The sequence below is a fragment of the Balaenoptera physalus genome (assembly GCF_965194825.1).
Source record: "Balaenoptera physalus genome assembly, chromosome: 16".
NCBI classification, from domain to species: domain Eukaryota; kingdom Metazoa; phylum Chordata; class Mammalia; order Artiodactyla; family Balaenopteridae; genus Balaenoptera; species Balaenoptera physalus.
In genome coordinates, this window is record NC_138898.1 from 62543684 (window position 1) to 62568179 (window position 24496).

At 44.1% G+C, this 24496-nt stretch overlaps 1 protein-coding gene and 1 long non-coding RNA gene across 2 annotated transcripts in view; both read right to left on the minus strand.

Annotated features, from left to right (window-relative positions):
- Window positions 1-24324, minus strand: part of LOC309646324 — a 41909-nt gene extending 17585 nt beyond the window's left edge. The window contains exon 1 of the long non-coding RNA XR_014255290.1: window positions 133-24324. This is a non-coding gene — a long non-coding RNA (uncharacterized lncRNA). The remainder of the gene's footprint in view (window positions 1-132) is intronic.
- Window positions 1-24496, minus strand: part of GRIN2A (glutamate ionotropic receptor NMDA type subunit 2A) — a 390901-nt gene that overhangs the window by 321976 nt on the left and 44429 nt on the right. The window lies entirely within an intron of this gene.

The following is a 24496-nucleotide window of genomic DNA, read 5'->3' on the forward strand; positions in this document are numbered from 1 at the left end:
GCGCACCGCGATGAAGAGTGGCCCCTGCTCTCCGCAACTAGAGAAAGCCCTCGCACAGAAACGAAGACCCAACACAGCCAAAAATAAATAATAAAATAAATAATAAAAATTAAAAAAAAAAAAAAAAGAAGCCTTCCTTGAGCACCGCCCCCACCCTGAGGGCCCCTCTGATAGCAGCCTCTAATTAGCAGTCATTGCAATTTTGGCAATTATAATTATATAATTTGATGCCTCACTCATTATTTGGTGTTTTTGTCCAATGAGACTGTAAGTTAATAAAGCCTGAGACTATACCTGTCTTGCATTCCTACACATCCCTCATTGCTAGCACCCTGCACTGTACAAAACAGGTGATCAATAAAAGGATAACTAGGGGTGCAAAGTCAGAAAATACAGATATGGCTGTATTTTGACAGCCATACATGGCAGATGTTGACAAGGAAAAAAAGTGTGATTGAATTCCATCAAAAATGGTTCTGCTGGAAAAGGTACAAACTTCCACTTATAAATAACTACTAGGGATGTAATGTACATGATAAATAATTAACACTGCTGTATGTTATATATAAAAGTTACTAAGAGAGTAAATTCTAAGAGTTCTCATCACAAGAAAAGAAAAATTTTTTTCCTATTTCTTTAATTTTGTATCTATATGAAATGATGGATGTTCACTCAACTTATTGTGATAATCACTTCAAAATATATGTAAATCATATCATTATTCTGAACACCTTAAACTTACATAATGCTGTATATCTCAATTATATCTCAATAAAACTGGAAGGAAAAAAAATGGTTCTGCTGGAGTACAAAAACTGGGTAAGGAAGTTTGAGTTTAAACTTTTCCTTTTAACCAGCTTAAGTATATAGACAGACACAGCCTTGATTAGTGATTGAGACATGGTGTGAACTATTTATATTTCAACTTTAGACTCTCAAAGGAATCTCACCAAATATAACATTCATTTTTCAGAGCTCCTAAAGAAATTCTCTTTCCTCATCCTCTTCCAATCCCCAGAAAGAAAGAGAATAAGAGATGGGTAAGAAGGAAAATACAAGGAAGGGCAAAGTGGGAAGAGAACCCACAACACAATGTTTGTTTGGACTTTTGTTGTAGAACTTGTGTTTTGTTTTGTTCATTTGCCAAGTACCTGGCATGACAATACCACTCATGCCTTCATCATTCTGTACTCCCATTGTGGATGAGACTCAATAGTTTTGTCTGTTTTGTTTACTGATGTAGCTCCAGCACCTCAAACAGCAATAGATACTCAATAAATATTTGCTAAAAGAATTTCAGATGTGAGCACTGCATAAGGATGAGAACAAAGTCTTTTCAACTTTGTATCCCCAAAGTTCGTGGGAATCCAATAAAAAACTACCGGAATAAATGATTTGATGAAATAATTAAATAATAAATATGTAAGTTACATTAATTCTGCTCTGCCACTGGCTTTCCATTTGGTTAAATGCATTCCTTTGTTTGGGGAGCATACATGAGTGTGATTTTACCAAGCTGTAAGGAGGAATGGTGATATATATATATTTTTCCAATTACTGGATTCTTTGGGGCACCCACATGACAATGCCAAGTTTCTACACTGAGTCCTGATTCCCTAGTGGAAAAGTGCAAGGACTACCCATAAATAAATAAATGCCCAGCCTTAAAAATCAATACAGTGATCCCTGGGTTCCAATCAAGTCAACATTTTAGACAGCACTGTATATTCAGGTACTCCACTAGGTGCCAGGAAGAGAAACGGATCAGATTTCCGCATCCTTCATGAGATCAGAGTCTGTAAGTAAGACTGATGAGCAAGCCAAAATAAGATAAAATAAAAAGACAATACAATGTGATAAACGATATAACAGAGGCACCTGCTAAGTGTCAACGGGGCACAGAAGAGGCATAAAATAAAAGAAGCCTAAAGTAAACTTTTAATTAGTTGCCAAAAAAGCCTTTGGTCTTCTCTGCCAAGATTAAGGCAGTGCTGCTCTGGGTCTGGTGCCTGTAGTCGTGGTCCCAGAGGAGCCAGAGTTCATCCTGAATCTTTTCCATGGATGGAAGCCCAGAGAAGGAGTTTAGTGGAAGTGAGAAAGTTCTGAAACTCCGACAGAAGGCCTAAGGGTCTTTACCCAACGATGCTGACGACGGCAGTTAAAGCTTGAAGCCAATTCCCCAGAGAAAAAAAGCCTTGCCCTTTAGTGAAGCTGCCAAAAACCTCCAAAGTTAACAGTTTGTACTCTGTCTTTCTGCAGACACAGAAAAATGAGAGGGGAAATCTAAAGGTCATATCACGGCCAGGAGAGCTTTCAAGCCTGGGCACTAAGACCAGCTGACCCAACATTAATAGAGATATTAAAAATATACAAACATAAGGAAACCACGTTTGAAAATCACCATGGGAGGGTTTAGATGCATGTGAAACAAGTTATATGATAGAGCATTTGGCAGCCATTATAAACATAAATAATTTTAAGGACATAGGAATTCCTTATGACATTCTAAATAAATAAAGCAAAATAACCAGCCATTATGTTAAAATTTCTGGCACCTATTATATATAGAATTATGTATGGAAAAAGACTTGTACCCCCAAGCTCTCTAGACAGCATAGATAAAATGAGGCATGCATAAATCCCCATCTGAAATATGCAAGATGATGAACACTGTAGGGAAAGAAATTAGTGGAAGAGGTTTTTTTGATTTGGGGGCTTTTTAAAACTTTTTTAAAGTTTTTTTTTTAATTTTTAGTTAAAAAAATTTTTTTCCAGTTAAAATAATTTTTATTTAAAAATAAGAAAAAACCTCCAAATACCAGCACCTTAACACCACCATGCTGACCCCACCATCACACATGGCATTGCTATAGCCTCCTGCTCTGTGGCTGATGCTAAGTTCCTTGAGGGCAGGGAGCATGACTAGTTTGTCTCTGAATTCCTGGTGCCTGGAAGTAGCCCGACACCTAAAAGGTACTCAGATGGGGACTTCCCTGGTGGCACAGCGGTTAAGAATCCGCCTGCCAATGCAGGGGACTTGGGTTTCATCCCTGGTCCGGGAAGATCCCACATGCTGCCGAGCAACTAAGCCCATGTGCCACTACTACTGAGCCCACGCGCCACAACTACTGAAGCCTGCATGCCTAGAGCCCATGCTCTGCAACAAGAGAAGCCATCACAATGAGAAGCCCACGTACTGCACTGAAGAGTAGCCCCCGCTCACCACCAACTAGAGAAAGCCCGCGTGCAGTAAGGAAGACCCAACGCAGCCAAAAATAATGAATAAAATGTAAAAAAAAAAAAAAGGTGCTCAGATGATGTTTGTTAGATGAACAAATGTGAAGGCACAGGAAGAAATGGAATTTTTTAACAAAGTAAAAGGGCATTCCAAGAAATGTTGGGAAGTTAGCTCCTTCACTTCCGGAGAAAGAAGGAGAATGAAGCGGAATGCAAAATCCTCTTGTGAACAGCAATGCAACGGGCAGAGTGGGAGATGGGGGCACTCCTGAGGGGAGAGGAAGAAGGTAGGAAAGATGGGCCGTGTATGGAGAGCTAAACCTGTGCATCACTCTTTCCTCCTCGGAACCTCCCAAGGTAGACATTGCCTTCATTTCCATTTTCAGGTAAAGAAATTAAGACAAAGGAACAGGACTAAAAACATAACATTCACAAATGGACATGTGGAGATTTGAAAACAGGTCAGTTGGCTTCGAACTCAGAAAAGTCTACCCCTAAAGGGACTTTGAGAAGCTAGCGAGCATGATGTGGGGTGGCAGGAGGTGGGGACCAGACTTTCTTATTGAAGGGATGTTGAAGTACAAGCCTGTGTACTTCAATCCTAACCACACAGAGGGAAGTTCTCTCTGTATTGGGAAGAGCCAGGCAGGAAATCTCAGCACGAGCCTATGGCCTTGACTATCCCCTGCTTCATCAGTACATAACAGGACAAGTTCATGTCAGAAGATGGAGAAGAAAAGAAAGGTGGATCTGCTTGCACCAAAGGAAACCAAGGGGCATAAACGACGACAGCAGCCCCCGAGAACATGACCCATACAACCTCTTTCATGCAACTCTGGTATGGAAACTACCAGGAGCCAACTTTAAATTCACTGCAGGGTGCTGCACGGGGAGTACTCATGGGGTCCTGCTGCGTCTGCCTGTGTCCTGTAGCCTTTGACTAAATGCCCACACTCCTGCCAGCCCAGCTTAGCCAGCAGCCCAGCACCATCTCTGGAATGTGCAAACCAGAGCCAAAGGAAGGTGGCATGCGTCTGTGAACAAGAACTGTTATTTTCTCCGGGGTTCAGAAGATCCCTGAAAGTCTTGTCCCTCCCCGGGGATCCTGGCAGTCCAGAAGATTCCTGAGAGGAAAATTAGCAGCTCATGTGAGATGAGCAGGTGCCAGCTGAGATAACCAAGGGCTAGATTATTGAGGGTATTGTTTTCCTGCTGCGCTTCAGGGCACTGAAGTCAGAGGCACAGATTTAATAAACAAGAAGAAGAAGAATCGATTTCACAAGTATTTTGAACTGCCTGCTATCTGACCACACTGGCCTAGGTGGTGAGGATACAGGTGAACAGAACACGCAAAGTGCCTGCCATGGTAACATCCTCCTGGTGGGAAGAGCTGATGTCCTTGGGGATAATACTAGAGTTTCAGGGAGCGCTCCACCTGCAAGAGACACACCCTGGGCTAGGTCATTCTCATGCATGCCTCATCCAACCTGTCCACTGTCACACAGTTGCCAAGTGGGAGAGCCAGAAATCAAACCCAGGCCTCCAGATCACAGAGCTGGGACCCTCAGCCACTGCACACACAGCCCTCATCTCTAAAGGAATCAGCATTCATTTGAGAGAGGGTTTTGTGATTCACGATACTTGTGACCCTCATCGTAGCGTGGACTCCTTGGCATCAGCATCCTGTAAGCTGGGAATAAATACCTGTGGCTTGTCAGGGGAATCACGTGAGAGCCCCAACGCACCTCAAGTTGGCATGTTCTGGGTGTTCATCCAGGCTCCCTCAGTCACAAGCTCTTAGCAGCAATGGTTCAGATGATCCCATGCCATTTATGTCAAAATCGTGAACATCCAGTGCATAAATTGGTTTTCCAAAATGTTCTCCACAGAATTTTATTATGCAAGATGCTTCTCAAAGAACTAAAAAAAGGCAGCTTGCATTTATTAAGCTCTTACTGGGTACCAGGCACTGTGCCGAACACTTTACACATTTTAACTGTGAGATAAGATAAGCACCATTACATTTCCATTCTACAAATGCAAAAACTGAGGCCCAAAGAGGTTGACAAAATTGTCCAGGGTCGCACATCTAGTGAATGGTGGAGCCAGGATTCAAGTTCAGACTGGCCAACTCTAGAGCCTGCCCTCTTAACCACTATAGATAGTACTATCCAACATTGGAAACTGCCATATGTGTCCTTCTTGGAAATTCCCAAAGCATGTTAGCATATTAGGTAGACCAATTACTGATCACCAATATCTGAAAATTATATAACAGCAAAGAAGGCACGTGACAAATAATCAGCAAATAATAAATAAAATAATTACATGTGTGCCTGAAATAGAAAATAAATAATGGGGGGCAAGAGATAGGGGAAGCCACTTTAGCTAGAACGGAAACAAACTCCTGAGAAGACATTTAGGCTGAGAACTTCCTGAAAAATAATAGAGAAAAAACAATAAAACCGAAAGATGGCTCTTTGAAAACAATATCAGTAAAACTGATAAATTTAGACAGATTGGTCAAGAAAGAGAGGAGACAATAGCAGAAATAAAATAGAGGGCATCACTACAGACCTTTCAGATATTAAAAAATAATAAAGGAATATAATGCACCACTTAGAATATTTTGATAACATAGATGAAATGGACAAATTCCTTGAAAGACACTCTTTGGTGTTTTGAGACCAGTTTCAATGGGGGGAAGCCTGCTACTCCAACAAGCAATTCTCATACGCCAGGAGGGTTTCAACTCAGTTCAATTCAATTCTGATATTATCTACCCAAAGGTACCATCAGATTCCATGGATAAAGGGTCCAGTCTCACAAGACTGCCCCCACCCCCACCTTCAGACACCAGTTACAAGCCCAGGTTGTTACCTGTACTTCTGACAGACTGGCTATAAATCAGAGGTTCCCATGACCACCCCTCTCCTCAGGTTCGATTAATTTCCTAGACCTGTTTATAGAACACACAGAAACATTTCACTTACTAGATTACCAGTTTATTACAAAGCAGATAATTCAGGAACAGTCAGATGGAAGACATGCACAAGGCAATGTATGGAGAAGGAGTACAGAGCTTCCATGCCCTCTCCAAACACACCACTCTCCCCGAATCTCCATGCAGAAGCTCTCTAAACCCCATCCTTTTGATATTTTTATAGAGGTTTCATTACATAGGCAAAATTGATTAAATCACTGGCCATTGGCAACTGATTCAACCTCTAGCCCCTCTCCCCTTCCTGGAGGTCTGGAGATGAGACAGAAAGTTCCAACCCTCTAATCACATGGTTGGCTCCACTGGCAACCAGCCTATTCTTAAGTGCTTTCCAAAAGTCACCTCATTAACATAACAAAAGATACCTTTATCACTCTCAACATTTAGGAAATTCCAAGGGTTTTATGAGCACTATGCCAGAAAGTGGAAGACCAATTATATATTTCTCATCATAAATCATGATATCAAAGACACAAATTACCAAAAATAATAGAATAGAAAACCTGAACAGCCCTGTATCAGTTAAAGAAATTGAATTTATAATTTAAAACCTTCCCACAAAGAAAACCTCAATCCCAGATGCCTTCCCTGGTGAATTCTATCAAACATTTAAGGGGAAAAAAAAAAACCCAATCCTATACAAATTATTTCATAAACCAGGAGAGAACATTTCCCAACTCATTTTATGAGGCTAGTATTACCCTAATTCCAAAGCCAGGCAAAGCCATCATAAGAAAAGAAAACTATAAACCAATATCCTTCATGAACATAGATGCAAAAATGCCCTGTAAAATATTAGCAGATCAAATCTAAAAATATGTCAAAAGGCAATGCATCATAACCAAGTGGCTTAATCCCATGAATGTAGGCTGAGGTGGATAAGTCAATGAATATTTTGAAGACAAAACCAACAGGATTTGCTGAGGGACTAGATGTATGAGGTAAGGTGAAATTATGTAGCAGGGTCTGGATACGTGATCACAAAACCCACTCCATTTTCTTCTGAGGCACACATGGTCCATACAAAATCTCCTAGGCTCCTCCCCTTCTATAGCTCAATACAGATGTGCCCAGTGGCCTTAGAGTCCACATATTGAAGATGGCAGAGCCAGAAGATAAAAGAAACCAAACGCCTAAATTGCCACTTGGCAAAAAACTGCCCTCTGAACACAAACATCCACATTACACTTCAGGTGAGTAAGAAATAAATTTCTACTGCATTAAGTCCCTGATATTTGAGGGTTTGTATGTTACAGTAACTTTCTTAACCTTTTAATCCAGAAAGAAATCAAGAAAAGCTAGTTTACTGGCTTGACCAATTAAGTGGAAATAAGAGTACTCTTCCTTCAGCTCTTAAAAGAATTAATTAAATTTACTGGACATTAGCCAGTTTGGGGGCTCTCAAGAGGTGAGTTTAATTGTTTCAAAGAGGAACCTATGCTGAGAAAATCATGAGAAATATAAAAATTTATGCACAAAGATGTTTATCACCATGTTATTTATATTAGTAAAACTTTCCATGAAAACAACCAAAATATCCAACATTGGATAAGTAGTTAAATAAGCACCATGATGATATGATCATATTAAGGCATTAAAAATGATGCTTACAGAGAATTTGATAAAAAAAAAAAAAAGCAGACACGAACTTCATGTTTAAATTTTTCTCAATTATCAATATACATTTATTGATATTTATATGTTTCTGTATGTGTGTACATAAACACACACACACGCATACATACATATACACACTGCTATGGACTGAATGTTTCTGTCCCCCCAGAATTCATATGTTGAAAACCTAACACACAAGGTGATGGTATTAGGAGGTGGGGCCTTTGGCAGGTGATTAGGTCATAAGGGTGGAGCCCTCATGAATGGGATTAGTGCCCTTATACAAGAGATCCCAGAGAGAACCTTCCCGGTTCTGCCTTGTGAGGACACAGGGAATACAGCACCATGAATAAGGAGGCTTGACCTCAGGAGACACCAGATCTACCGGTGCTATGATCTTGGACTTCCCAGCCTCCAGAACTGTGAGAAGTAAAATGTTTGTTGTTTATAAGTCAGGCAGTTTATGGTATTTCTGTCATAGCAGGTTGAAGAGACTAAAGCACATATATACACACACAAATGTACACATACATAGAAGAAAACTGAAGGAAAAATACTTTTGTGTTTAATACATGTGACAAGATTATTGATAATTTTAATGTTATTCTATATTCCCAAAACAATGGGCATATAACAGTCTTGGGATCAGATAAAAATAAATACAACAAAGATTATTTTCAAATTTTTTTTTTAAAAGAAGATTCGTTTTTTGGGGTTTTATTTATTTATTCATTTATTTATTTTTGGCTGTGTTGGGTCTTCTTTGCTGTGCACACGGGCTTTCTCTAGCTGTGGCGAGCAGGGGCTACCCTTCGTTGTGGTGCGCAGGCTTCTCCTTGCTGTGGCTTCTCATTGCAGAGCACGGGCTCTAGGTGCACAGGCTTCAGTAGTTGTGGCTCACGGGCTCTACAGCGCAGGCTCAGTAGTTATGGCACACGGGCTTAGTTGCTCCGCGGCATGTGGGATCTTCCCAGACCATGGCTCGAACCCGTATCCCCTGCATTTGCAGGCGGATTCTTAACCACTTGGCCACCAGGGAAGTCCCTATTTTTACATTTTTAAAAGACCATCTCATGACCTTGAAGAGAACAGTCTTGAAGAATGAAGAACACCTTAAGAAGGAGAATTAGTTCAATCATCAAACTACACCCCAGGACTTCATGGGACTGTGCTCTGCAATGCCGATGCTGAAATACGCTCTCAGGAAAGCCCCACAGGGGAACTGCTTGGCTACTTGAGAGAGAGTTGAAGGGGTTGTTTTCCATTTGCCCAATGGGGTATGGCTGTGCAAAGCCGAGAAAACTCCAGACGTGGAGGTTCCAGCCTGGATGAAATGAACCAAATCAAGCCAAGCAGAGAGCGGAGGCTGCCGGCCCATCGCCCACAGAGGAATCATGACCTTTGAAAGCCAATTGTGTAAACACGGGAGAGGGAGGAGGAAGATGTATCCTGTGTCCCCAGCAGTCCCCAGGCACCTGCCACATGGATCCCAGGATGTCCACAGCTAGTTTGTCTTGGGAAGTTAAGAACACTGCCCACTCAACCAAAATAAGAATGACTTCTGCAAACAGTTATGCATCCACTGATTCCTCCAACAAGTATTTCCAAAGCCTAATCTAGACCCTGTGCTCAAAGCTCTAGTGATCTCACCCAGGAATCACAAATTAAAGTGTCCTACAGGAGCCAAGAAGAAGCAACAGTGGCAAAATGGAGAATTCATGCTTCATTTGATGGGGCAAAGTCAGCCCCCGCCCCGCCCATGCATCAAACCTGCACATTGTTTTTAAAACTTTTTTGTTTAAATACTTCTTATATAAAAGTAAGGGGGTTATTTTCATTTAAAAAATCCCAATTTCCAGTTTTCCCTGAAAAATTGGACAAGCTGACAACAATGGACCCACATTTCCAGGTAGCGTTAATCAGTTCACTTGCCTTTTTTCACTTATTTATAATTCTCAGCTGGTTCCTTTAATTTTTTGAGTTTGCAGCCCCTACTATTGATGTTCCCTTCTGCTTCAAATGTGGGGCTTCCAATCCTCTGTCGGAATTGTGTGCAAAGGAAGGGTAACCCAGCCCTGAGTGAGAGTCTAAGAGGATTTTCCTTTGAATAAAGCACATAGACTTTGAGACTGTTGTTTGGATGATCTAAGATTTTTTTTTTCTCAGCTTACTTTGTGATTTCCTTATAGGTTCAAGATGCTAGACAACTGGTCTCCAGAAACCCTGCCAAGTCTCTTTATTGAAGCTACTTGTTTTATCACCAACTTAGTATTTGTTTGTATATGTGTTTTAATTTGTAGGTAGTACGAAAGACACTTGAAAATGTCTCACAGAGACAGTAGCTCTTCTTTGTGTTCCCCCATCAAAAATGCCAGAAATCTATCTTAAGGAGGATAAACAGAGCATCCTGCCACATGCACACCCAGGGACCAGCTCCCCCTGTAAATCATCATCTGAACCATCAGGCAAAGCTGCTGGGGTATCCATATTAATTACCATAGTCTGGCAGTTGTGCCCAGGTCAACAGCACCTTGATTTTATTATGCTGCAGGTGAAATTCACTGCATACCTGGTATTCCTGAGGCCTGACTTCTGCAACTGGATCCTAAGACTGGAAACGTCTTGTGTTAATATTGGGCCATGGGCATTGAGGGGAGACACAGTTTCCCAAAAGTATCCATTATTTCATATTCCAAGCAAATATTGAGGGTGGGAAACATGGGGCATAAATACTTAGGACTCTTTTTTGCCTTTTTTGAGAGTGACTGGAGGAAAGGGGACTGTCTCCGTTTAGGTTTTCTCTAAAGCAGACCCTGAGATGAGAAATCATGGGAATGTGGTTTAGTTGGGAGGTGACCACAGGTGATGTAGTAGGAAAGTAAGACAGGAAGGGGAAGGAAGCCAACACAGGTGCATTAATGAGAGGGTTACTGCTGGGGCAACTGGGACTCAGTCCCACAGGGGACCTTCTGACACTCAGTGGAGAACATGCCTCAGTATTGTCTCCTTGAGCCATGAGGAAGCCAAGATATCTATACACCACCTTCTGCTCCCCATGGTTGAGGGTGGCTCTGGGGAGCATTTAGTCCCTTCCACTTCTGGTCTGCCATATGCAGGAGCCAAGCACAATCCTATGGCCAGAGAAAGCCCTTAGGCACAGAGGTACCCATGCTCACGGTAAGGAGCCATCATTGTTTTGGGAACTGTCCACCTAAGCTTCATATGACCCTCAGGGTGGGCCAAGACGTCATGGGCAGGGCACCAACAACACAGCTAAAAGGGATATTCTGGCTCACCCAACTGAAAAAAAACAGTGGTAAAGCTGACTTCGTGCACAGCTGAATTCAGGGCCCAAAATCTGTCATCAGGACTTAGGTGCTCTCCTTCTTTCTACTCTGCCATCTTCTGGTTGGCTCCAGTCACTGCCTCAAAGTGGAAGGAAGATGGCGACAGTAACTTCATTCCCTACATCTTTTTAGATTCCCTTATTAATTGGAAATACCATCTTTTTCCCCAAGAGCACTTACCTTTAGAGATACATACTGAAAAATATATAGATGAAATGATACAATGTTGAGAATCTGCTCCAAAATAATCCACTGTGGTTGGTGATATAATAAATCAAGATTGTCCATAAGTTAATAAATGCTGAAGCTGGGTGGTGGATACATGAGTTTCCTCTGTGTATTATTACACTGTTACCTCTATTTTTGTGTATGCTGGAAAGTTTTTATAATAAGAAGTTAATTTTGAAAAAAGGATCTCTTTCACTCAAGTTTGAGCTAAACTCTGATTTCATCTCATCGGCTATTCCTGGGCCACTTAACCATCCCTGAACTATTCACTGTGACCAGGGGAATATAATCACCCCAGTGGCCCAGGCCTGAGCCATATGCTCCACTTCTGAACTGGGGGAAATCTCCACAAGAAGCTCAGGGGCCACAGCAGGAAGGGACTTAAAAGAGGTTAATCAGATACAATTGCCAGAAGAATGTTCAAGAGTGTGAGGTGCAAAACATAGGGTTCCACTGTATAAGAGGACTGGAAATAGAGTGGACATCGGGTATCTCTGCCCATCCAGCACTACTTTCCAGGGATTACAAAGCTTTTTGCAACAGCTTTCCAGGTTTCCCTAAAGAACTGTCCCTCTCTACCTCTCAATCCATGTGCATTGGGAACCCCTCGTTCCATCAATGCACATGTGACCTGGTCCAGCCAATGAGAGGCAGGCTATGGTGACTGGTGCAAGGATGTGCACATGACACCAGACTGGCCAATGAAACTCAACCCTGGGACATTCTCTGGAGCCCTTCCCCCTGAGGTGGCTCAGCTGAAGGATGAATGTCTGCCCCTGCCGGTGACATCTTTGCCATCACTTGGAAGAGTGTCCGCCAAAGAATGTCTGACATAGAGGAAAGCGCAACCAAGAAACTGAGAAAAAGAGGTTCCTGATCACATCGTTGAGCATCTGTACTCAGCCCTGCTGCAGACCAAATACCCTGAACGTTTTAGTTATATGATCACATAAATATCTCTTTTTATCTTAAAGCTCTCTGAGTTGGACTTCTGACAGTTAGATCCCTGGCTAATAAAGTATGATCACCCCCAATGCAGTACTTGGAATTCGTCCTGCCCTGACATCAGCGTAGAGCTGGGGATACAGTTTTACGAGCACATATGTTGTAATTTTCAGGTTAACGAGTAAAACCTTGTTTGAATGTGTGCTTCTAAAGGTGTGAACAATACTGCTCATTCTTTCATGCCCTCTGCAGACATTTACTGAATGCTTTATATGTGCCCAACCCTGTGCCAGGTACTGGGGATAGAGAAATTAACTATGCACCATCCATGTCTCCAATCCTGGTAGAGGAGAGAAGAAGTGCAGAGAGAGACAGACTGCTGAACACAGAGACCTGGCTTCTCACCCCAGCTCCCGCTCAAACTGCACACAGAGGAGGACTCTGCGCAAGACCCCACGCTGAAGAAAGAACTCTACGCCGACAGGCTCCTAGGGAATTTTCGTGACCGGAGAGTTTCCCAGAGTTTGAGTCAAGATGAGCAATTCAATATCGATTCATTCCGTCTGATCAGAAACCATCAGGAGTCTAATTTTCAATGGGAAGTGAGCGTAAATAAAGTGATATCCAGGCCGAGGCTCTTAAGAAGAGGGCATGCCTTCTCCTTAGTCTTTCTTCTGCTGACTGGTAACAGAGGACAGTGAGATCTTGGGGATTGGAAGAGCCACAATGTGGCAGAAGCCTGGGTCCCTGAATCACCATGTGGAGGAAAGCCGTTCACCAATCAGGAAGACTGTTACATGAACAAGAAACGAACTTTTACTGTGTTAAACCACTGAAATTCTGGGGGTTTTTTTATTACAGCCTCTACCATTATCTTTACGTACTTTGAATTAGAATGTGCTTCACCCATTCCTCACAAATGGATATCTTTGCTGTTCTTCAAAACCAAGAGGAAGGGATGTTCCAGCTTTATTTGATAAGCTGTTCTCATTAGTATTTTCCAGGAATCTGTTAATGCCTACAAGTCAGAGTCTGTGCTTTATTCATTTCTATAGCTTCCACACATTTCACAAATAGTAGATTTAACAGGAAAGGAAATAACTTGTTCAAGGAAGGAAGGAAGGCTTTCTTTTTGACTAACCCAGTGCTAGGGGCCATTTCACCACAGAGGACATTTGGCAATGCCTGGAGACATTTTTGGTGTCACAACCGGGGATTATTACTGGCGTATAGAGGGTGGAGGCTAGAGATGCTGGAAAACCTCCTACAATACACAGTACAGCCCCCACAACGAAGAATTTCCTGTTCAAAATGTCCATAGTACTGAGGGTGAAAAGCCCTGGTGTAACCTGAGGTCACCTCCCCAACTTGATCAATTAATCACTTCATCGCTTTTTCTGGCCTCCTCTTACTGAACTCTGCTGGGTCCTGATGCCAGTGGACACTTTTCTCAGCTTCCTAATTCATGAAACATTAATTTTCTGGATGTGTCTCAGAATTTTGCCTCCTGATTAAAGTTCTCTCTTTTTTAATTCATTAAGTGAGAGAGAGAGAGTGTGTATGTAGGTGGGTGGATGGGTGGGAGGTGAGCAGACCAGAAAGACTCCACATTTAAACACATGGGAAAACAGATCTCCTATCTGAGATACACCCATGATCTCTCTTTTTTTTCCTCCCTCTTCCTATGCAGGTGTTTTGGGTTGCCAAAGAAAGAGACCCATCCCAGTTAGTTCAAGGAAAAAAAAAAAAAACCTGTTTATTTGTAAGGACACATGCAGACTGCCACTGGAAAACCTCTGTATTCTTATCCTCTCTCTGTCTCTGTCTCCCCCTCTCCATGGTCTCTTATTTCTGCCTCCCTCTGGAGTCTTCACCCTACTGTCCCCACCCACAGACTTCCCTTGATCAGCTTCTGGCCGCATCCCTTCAGCTCAACTAGGCTAACTGGAAAATCCTATCCGATTTCTAACACAAAACCCCACACTCAAGTTCTTTTCAAGCCCAGCCACAAAAGTCATGGGTCATCAGACAGTCTGTGGATTGACTGCACTTCAATTAGTGCAAAACCCTGGTCCAACCAGCCCTGCATAGGAAGAAGGGGCGGAGTCTCAGGAAGCAGGGGCTATGAGCTGGCAACCATGACAACTGGCCTCCCTGGTACACTCTCTCTCACATGCTCCTACCCTTTGTCCCAAGTGATGACAACCGTGGAGTTAAACTGAGCTACCAGCAGGATGAAACTACCTCCAAGGCCCCAAGAGGTCACCTAATCATTTTGCCCCTTGTATGGGCTTGCATCCCTGCTGAGGGACGGTCGCCCACCTTGTCTGGGAATACTTTTTTAGAGGATCCCAACTCTTGGTCCTCAGTCTCAGCAGCTGTGAAGGGGAAGGAGATGGGGCTTTTCAGAATAACATTCAGATTACCCCACAGATAGCTTCCTCCCCCGGAATCGCTCACAACAACAGCATCCAGCAGGGCCCACACGTCTCGTTCGGGATCCCTGTGACTCTGGAAATCAGGCAGCTCTCAAGAAACCCTGGAACACAAAGGCAGAAGCTCATCCATTGCTATATCACCAATGCAAGAGGCTTCCAACGCAAGCGCGGTCACAGCTGGGTCCAGCCGCACTTGGCGGGGTTTCCAGGCCACTCTGCCTGAGTTGAAATCATTATGCTGTTTCTTTCATTGCACAGGAATGTGGGGGTCTCTCTAAACTATGGCTCATAGCAAAGCACACAGGCAGACATGACGAGAAACCTGTTCTCCCTGGGAGAGGAGGGAGAGCAAATGCTGAAACTTTCGACACTTGAATACAACACCAGCCTTGGCGAATTTTACTCAGTATGAAAGATTTCAAATAATGGGAACACTGTCAGGCAAAAAGAGAGGTGAAAAAAGCAGAATGTGCATAACATCTCACATAACCCTAAAAACAAGAGGGAAACATGGTTTAATTAAAATAAAGTAAAAGGTTGCTTCTAGGCTCCTGAAAACCCTTTTCAGAAAAACTTCATGTTAGACGAGCCTCAGTCCAGTCCAGCTGGAGTTCATTCAATGCCCTTTCTTTTGGACGCTACCAGCTGTGAAATGGGTAAACTATTGACAAATATGTTATTTTTCCAACTGCACCCATACTCGAGAGCTTCAGCAGCAAAATCCCCTAATAATACTTGGCCCCAAGTCAGAATGTGTTATACACCTCCTGTAGCCAGAGCCAAAAAGCTCAGAAGAAACCTTGGCACCCTGCAAAAGGTCCCTTTTTAGCATCAGCTGTCCCCTTGGCAGTTTGTTAAAGCTGGAGGAGTATTAATCCAAGTGAAATCTCTTTCAGGAGACTCTTAGTAAGGAAGCTATAAGAGGGGGGTGGGAGGGGACGGCTGCAAAGTGCAGGAACACTGCAGCAGGTTAGGCTACTCAGAAGGAGCTATTTTCTCCCAGATCCTGTAATTGCCTGGAGCATGTGATCTTCTTGAAGGTCATTAAAGACATGCTGCTGTCAGATTCCTCCCAGAAAGTTTATGCTTTGATTAGTTTCCTGATGCTTATTTCCTAAAAGGCTCTTTTTGTCCCTCAAAAGAAAAAAATGAAGAGCATTAAAAATGTTTTAAAAGGAATTAGATGAATAACCTGCTAAATGTAGCTTGGCGAGATGAAAGGAAACAGCAAAGGTGAAAACGGTGCCGGCTTTCTTGGGGTCCGCTGCTAGGTGGACGACGCACGGGCAGCATATCCCCTCCCCGAAAATGAGGCGCCTCAGAGGTACACGACGTCAATCATCTTCTACACTACCGCTCAGCCTTTGACTCGAACACAACCACTTACATCATTGGTAAACCCCACGTAAGCTTCCTGTGGCCCTTGGGGCGTTTATAGATCCTGAAAGGTTAAAACAAAACCAAAAAAAACCACCTCTCCTTGTCTGTAAGGATTCAGCTGTCTAAGGGAACATCTACAAGGACTCAGTGAGATAAAGAAGTAGAGCTGAATAACTGCCCAGTGAGTGACAATGATTAAACATATATATAGCTCACAATGCCAGTGTTTCGAATCAAAGAAGGAAATCAAAGTATTTCCCCCAACACAATAAGATGGAGCCAGTTTCTCTTGGATCAAAGGCCCCTTTTGTCCTCACCATATTTGCAGATGTGTGAGTCACAGGCAGACCTAATGCGGTCATTACCTTCCCCATCTGTAGAGATGTTATTTGCCAAAACTTCACCTGCAATATGGATACCTTCAGCCATCCTAGCTCAGGGGCTCCCTGGTCACTTAGATGTAATACTATGGCAATAGTGTCCTGCAGACAGCAGCTACCTCTTTTTATTATTTTTTTTAAAGCCCTGGATCAACTTTGTAAGCTCAATTTGCTTTTATTTTTGTTGAAGGTACTAAATTAATTTGTCATCAGTCATCCCCCCAGCAAAGGAGGCAATGGCTCGTTAATGCCATAATTTGTAAGATATTGAAACTGCAGGTTGTCTCTGAGAATCCACATGCCCTAAATCTCCAGCTTTTGACTTTGGGAATATCACACTTATTTCACAACCACACAGCTTCTGGAGCAGCATGTCTCAAACTTTACCACAGACACAAATCACTGGGAGACTTTGTTACAATGTAGATTCTGACCCAGTCAGTCCGGGGTGGGGGCCTGAGCGTTGGTATTTCTAACAAGCTCCCAGGGGATGCTGAAGCTGCTGGTTCCCGGACCACACCTTGAATAGTGAGGGCCTGGGAAAGCTTTACATAACCAGTTAGTAGATACGTGGTGGTTGAGCCCTCAAGCTCTGAAGTCATATTACCTGGGTTTATCGCCAGTCTCTGCTATATACCCTTTCTAACTTTCCTTGTGCCTCAGTTTCCTCATTTGCAGAATGGTATGCAAAATAACAGCAAAAATAGAGTTGCCATGAGGATTAAATGCAGCAGGAGGTGTAAGGCTCTGAGCACAGCACATGGCACGTAATAAACAGCCAAGATGTGAGCTCCTGCTGCTGTGGTTTCCTCTCACAGGTCCCTTGGGTCCACCTCCCTCCCGGCCAGAGGAAACTCAGGAGAGTCCCCAGAGACAGAGGATATGAAATTGAAAGTTTCTGACCCTCACAGTGCAAACTACCAGCTTAGTCTTTTTAACAAGTAAGGTCTTGTCAGCTCATTCTACCATTATAGTTTGAGAAGGGCTGTGTATGCATGTTTTCCAAAAGCCAGGCCATGTTGTATGGTGAAAAAAGAATGTGGGTTTTGGAATCAGGCAACACAGTGTGCAAATTCGTCTCTGACAGCTTCTATTTACTCACCTGTAAATGGGGATAATAAAACCTACCGTACAGGGATGCTGTGTGGATCAGGGATAATGTATGCAAAGTGCTTGCCCCACATGCAGTAGGCACTCGATAAATGGAAGCTGTTATTATGTTACCATCAAAATTCCATACACACAATGACAAGCAGCAGAGGAAACCAACATAACTGGCAACTTAGTCTGGATAATGCTTTGATCATCCAGGAGAACAGAAGCTATTTGCTAACCTGAAATGGATGATAAATGAGGACAAGACTGCTCAGTGCTTGGGTGCAGAGCTTTTCCGTGGCCTTAGATACAGGGGATTGAAGTTACTGGATGCAACAGGTTTTTCCATGTGGCCCACAATATTGTGAAGTTGGCCCATGTGTCAGCTGCTCTACTAGACATTCAGTGGTGACCCAGACAGAGGCCCCACCCTCAAGGAGTGCCCACCTCATGGAGGAGATAGAATCACATAAATGAACAGATATAAGTTAGAGCTGTGTAAGGCTCCTGAAGGGCACGCTCCTAAGAGAGCAGTTAACAGGATTTCACAGAAGGCCTCTCCGAAAAAAGATATTTAATCTGAGTTTTGAAGGATAAGAAAAGAAAAAGGCAATCAGGTGCAGAGCAGTGGAAGAGCATTCTCGGCAGAGGGAACCGTGAGTGAAAAGGCTCTGGGGTTAGAAACAAGGAGGAGGAGAATGGTAGAAAATGAAGGCAAGAAAAGCAGGTGGCAGCCAAATCACGCAGGGCCTGGCAGTGAGGATACTGGATGTCATTCCAAAGACCATGGGATGCCAATAAACAGGGGATGCCACACATCTGTCCTACAAACCCTAGATTGAACACTGAGGGAATCAAGCCCCACGGTGGCTTGAGACCATGGGGTCAGGACTTGACTTCTGAAAGCCTTCTGCTTCCTACTAGAGATTGAAGGTCTTTGACCCTGGGGACACCACCCCAGTGTGGAATTTCTTAAAGCCTTTTGGATTCATTGCCAAAAGTGCAGGGGAAGCAAAGAACATGCGGCTTTATCTGCAAGTACCAGGAGGCACTGGATAGAGACACCCCAAACCCTTGTTAGGAGAAGTCAGAGCCTCCAGAGACAGTGCTGAGTAAACACACTACTGCCCAGCCTGTCCCTCCACCTCGGGCTCTGCGCTCCTAAGGAATAAGTACATCCCAGATGGAAATTGCCCCCGGCAGCCTCCCTCAATTACACAAATCCAAGACAGGACAGGGAGAGGCAGAAATTCTCCTCCAGTGAATCTGAAAGCCGAGAGCAAAGCAAGAGAGCTAAATTATAATCCCCATGCCACGAGCAGCCAGAAGGAAGCACGGCTCCCCGAGTCCCCGGGTCCCCAACTGCTTAGCTAAGTCTGTCTACACAAGGCTGAGTGGCCAAGAGCAAAAGAGATGCCTTACCAACTACAGGGATGATTCAGACACCCAGGGACAGGAGAGGGAGGGTACCTTCTTCCTCTGCCAGGAATCTAGGCATGCTGCAGGAGGGGGCAGGAGATGGGGTAGGAGGAGGCTTGAGGCCAGTCTTTCCCTGTCCTCAGCTCACTAGGTAACAGCGAGTTCTCTCATACTCAGAACAGAGGAGGTCTGACACATTCATCCCTGCAGGGGAGCCGGGGTGAGGACAAAATACGGACAAGGAAGCAGCCAAATCGCAGAAGGGAGGGGCCCAGGCCTCCCTTCCCCCTGCCGCCCCGTGATTCCCACTAAAATGAAGTAGGAGGCCTCTGAGAAAGCCCCTTCCAAGTGCCCTGTTTTGCTTCCTTACCTGTGATTTTGCTTTCCTTAATTATAAAAGTAATTTGGAGTCTCTCTTAACACTTCTGGGTTCTCTGATTGTCTTGGTTATTTTATTTTTAATATTTTGTATTATTAGTGGGTTTCAACATTTTCTCGGGGGTTTACTGACCTTTGTGTTTTTCTCCTCTAACCACTTGCTAATTTTCCTGGTCAGTTTTTCTTCTGGTGCATTTGCCTTTTTCTTAATTTGAAAGTAATCTTTTTATATGAACGATATTAACCCTGTGTCAAACATTGCCAACTTTTTCCCCTCCCACTGGCTGGTTTCTATCAATTTTTATGGCATTTCTTGAATTCTCTGAAAGGACCACAAAGCAGCCATCTAATTCTGCCAAAAATATTCTCTGCCTTTGAAATAGGGTTTCTAGAATCTCCGTGAATCATCTGCTCACGTGCCCAAAAATGTCTCAGAAATCCTTTGCTTTTATAAACCACACCATTTATAAACCAAACCTTCGGCACCAATCTACTCTTTTTCTGCCTGTGTAGAGGCCGTGACCAGATTTGGGAAACTTCTGAGTCACACTCTGAAGTGCTGAGGTCACCGTAAACAAAGGACAGTCTCTTGATGGTTTGGAGATGCCCTCAGTCACTATAAACACCAAAGCTCACACTCGTCCGCCCCACTCAACCCCTTTCATTCACCTCCATTCCTTTTAGTCGAAAAGACTTCCTGACAGCAACAGGTGCCAAGCATCCCTCACAGAAACTTCGTATCAAAACCTGACTGCACTGGTACAAAACGGAGGGGTCCTCGATGGTGTTTATTGACCACACGCTCAATGTGAATCACCTGTGAGCTGTGGCATCTGAAGAAACATGGAGCTCTTCATGCTCAGCATATGCTTTCTCACCCCCATACCTTTTGCAGGTGACCTTCCTCTACCTAAACAACACCTCCCCACTTCCATATGCCACCCAGGTTGGCCAACTTCTAATCATCTTTCCAATCTCAGCTTAACCATCACCCCCTCTTCACCAGCAGTCAGGCTGGAATAGGCACCCCTCCACCAAGAACCCTTGGTATCATTTCTAGCACAATTGTATAATTATGTATAATTGCCTGTTTACCTGTCTCCCCGGCCCTTGAAGGCTTGAACTGTGTCTCTCACCACTGCATCCCCAGCAATGAGCACAGAGCCAGGCTCATGGCTCACAATCAGTACATATTTGTGGAATCAATGGATCATTTCAAGTGTTAGAATAAGAAAAGGGTTAGCCCCATCGCTATCTGCAAAGGTCCATACCAGAAGTATGTATAAGAGTATTTAGCTCTTATACAGTGAAGAATTAAACCTTTCCCCAAAAGAGGGCTGGGCTTTCCTTTGGCTTCTCAGTAAGCCCTCGGAATGTTTTTGTTTGCACAGGGGACTTGACTAACACTGGATATAGTCTAACAATGGGATTTATGGTGGGGGCTTTGAGTTACATGTATCAGCTCAACTGGGGACTGAAATCACTCATGTGGGCAGTCAACCATAGACCCCAATACTCGGAGCATCAAGGATTGGCAAGCTTCCCTGGTTGCCAGTACTGCACGCTGTTGTCACACATCCCTGCTGGGAAAGTAGCACCGTCCATGACTCCACGGGAAGAAGACAACTGGAAGTTTCCACGTTTGGAACTTTCCCAGACTCTGCCCTATGTGCCTCCCTTGGTCGCTTTTAGTCTGCATCCTTCACTGTAATAAACCATATTACAGCTTCCAGTGAGTTCTGTAAGTTTCTAGTGAATTATCGACACTGAGGGTGGTCTTGCGGAACCCAACATTTGCAACTGATACCAGATATGAGGGTGGTTTTGTGGACTGTACTCCCTCAACCTCACAGTTCCTCTCTCTTAAAGACACTCTGAGGGCAGTGGCTGTGATAAGAACTCACCTGGAAATGTGAACCATAAAGGACAGGCCCGATGTATGGACTGTCAAGACTGGCAAAGCCATCACTGTGGACGCCTCATTCATTAAAACCAGCGTGGAACGCGGCACGCTCCTCTCCACTGTCCCACCCCTCCAGGATGGAGACGGCAGCGCCCTCCAGGGAGGAGAATGAATCATGAGTGCCTGCTTGCTGCTCCCCCTCTCTCCGACAGATGACTGGGCAAAAATAGAAGAGAATTCCTTCTTTATAAATATCTTTACATGCTAAATGTCTCTAAAAAGCACCATGTGCCAAGCTGGTCTGTTAAGAAACTGATGCAGAACAGATGCAAAGGCCCATGAGGTAGCTGAAAAGTTAAAGAATTTTTATTCAACGAGAGGCAGAAAAAGTTTCTTGGGAGCATAAATATGATCAAGGCTGCCCAAGGCAACTGGAGAGCTATGGAAAGTCTGGCTCCCAGCTTGTAACACAGCATTTCTTACCATGTCATTTTCAAAGCATATATAAGTGTGTGTGTATGTGTTCCGTCCATGGCCACTCTTTATCCATTCATTTAACAGATATTTACTAAGCACCCATTATGTGACCAACTCTCTTCTTAGGATATAAGATACAGGAGTAACCAAGACTAGTAAGTTCCCTGCTCTGAACAGACACACATTGTGTCCCAATGGAAGGAGTCAGATAAAACATAAACAAAATAATGTTTAGATAGACCTATGCTACAGAAGAAAATAGAGCTGACAATATAGTAATGTTGAGCATGGAGGCCACCTGAACTTGAGTGAAAGGCCTGTGAAAGGCAGCAACACGGAGATAAAACTTGAATCATGAGAAGAAGCCAACCATTGGAAGATCTGGGGGAAGAAAATCCCAGGCAGAGGGGACAGCAAATGCAAAGGTCCTGAGGTGGTGCTCAGGATTGCTCCAGGAAGAGAAAGAAGGGACCAAAGAAAAGGAGAACAGGATTTGGTCTGAGATGTGATCAGAAGATTAGGGCAAGCCTTTTAGGCCATGGCAAAAAACTGATTTTAATTCTTGGTAAAATGGAAAGCTGTAGGAAGGTTTTAGTAAGGATGAATGTGATTAGATTTATGGGTTTTGTTGTCGTTCTTAATCACTCAGGCAGCTAGGTCATGCACTGACTGTAGGATATCAAGGCTGGAAACAGAGACCACTTTGGAAGTTGTTGCTGCCACTGACAGTGGTTCACATAGGGAGTCACGGTGGAGATGGAGAAATATTTTATGGCTACGTTTTGAAGGCAGAGCTAGCGGCACTTGCTGATGATTTGGACATAGCAGTTAAGAGAAAGAGAGAAATCAAAGATGACTCCTAGGTTTGTAGTTTGAACAGCTAAATGGAAAGTGGGGTCATTTACTAAGATAGGAAAAAGGTAGAAGGAGGCACAGATTTGGGGACACGCTAAAGGTGAGAAAACGAAACTCAGAAAAGCCACACAGCTGGGACATGGTGGAGGCAAGGTTTGAATGCTGATCCCTGGGACTCCAAATGACAAAGCAAGCTGAATTTCCAAGCCTGGTTCAGAGAAGAGTTGAAGGAAAAATCACATCAGTCCCAGGCAAATTCAGGGCATGCCACACAGCTGATCTATTTTCAGCATCCACTCCTGTGAAGGCTACTTGTAGAATCACAGAATTAATAGAATTTTTGAGCTAAGCAGATCCTTAGGTTCAAAAGGACACCTGCATCTTTGCAAACATGATTCACAGAACATTCCCTGAGTAGGCAGATGGGTCAGGCTGCTGAGTAGCCTTTGCTTTGAATGGAGCTCCGGACACAGACCCATCGTCCAAACCATCCTTTCCGCTTCCTCCCCACTGTCAAAAGAAACAGGACATTATATAAACCTTCTGAAATGCCAAAAGGAGGAATTCTATATTTAACTCCCCTCCCAGCATCCAAACATCACGTGATGGAATGTTGAGGATCCAATTCAACAATATTGAGTAACAAGGAGATAACCCAGGGGACTCTCCCCTTCTCCCTTCTCCTCCACCTTCCTGTCTCCAGCCACCCACTGTCATATCTTCATTAAGGAAGCTCAGAAGTGGCTGGCATGGCTCAGGCAGATCCCCGAGAAAGCAAACAGCTGGGGGAGTCTATTATGCTAATAGAGATGCTATTAACACTGGCACAGCTACCAGGCAGCTGGAACTCAGAGCCAATCACGGGCTCTTCCTCCCCTTCAGCAATCCCGAGAAGAAGTGTGGGGACTAAGGAATAAGAGGAAAGGAGGCAGCTTTATAAAAACCAATGCCCTCGAGGCTGGAGAAGCACATGAAATGGAACTTCAGCTACTGCATCTCCGAAGCTGAGACCTTCGTTAGAAAGGTGCTGATAAAAAAAAAGTCACGTCTATGAGACTGCAAGAGCTGGGATGATGGCAGGAGCCGATCAAGAAGGCATGCAGTGAGGCTCCTGAATACACTTACTGACCAGCTTGCATGCTGTAGGCGGTCAGTAAATACTAAACACAGAGCCTGCTGGAGAACAGGTTTTAATGAGACCAGAAACAGCGTACAGAGTGGGCTGCCATGGTGAAGGGCCATGGAGACGCTAGGCAACCAGCCTCATCTCTGCAGGTCCTGTGTCCTTGACTCTCCCTGGGGTGTTCTCAGTTACAAAAAGAAAGCAGGGCTTCCCTGGTGGCGCAGTGGTTAAGAATCCGCCTGCCGGGCTTCCCTGGTGGCGCAGTGGTTGAGAATCTGCCTGCCAATGCAGGGGACACGGGTTCGAGCCCTGGTCTGGGAAGATCCCACATGCCGCGGAGCAACTAAGCCCGTGAGCCGCAATTACTGAGCCTGCGCGTCTGGAGCCTGTGCTCCGCAACGAGAGAGGCCGCGATAGTGAGAGGCCCGCGCACCGCAATGAAGAGTGGCCCCTGCTTGCCACAGCTGGAGAAAGCCCTGGCACAGAAACGAAGATCCAACACAGCCATAAATAAATAAAATTTAAAAAAAAAAAAAAAAAGAATCCGCCTGCCAATGCAGGGGACACGGGTTCAAGCCCTGGTCCAGGAAGGTCCCACATGCCGTGGAGCAACTAAGCCCGTGCGCCACAACTACTGAGCCTGCGCTCTAGAGCCCCAGTGCCACAGCTACTT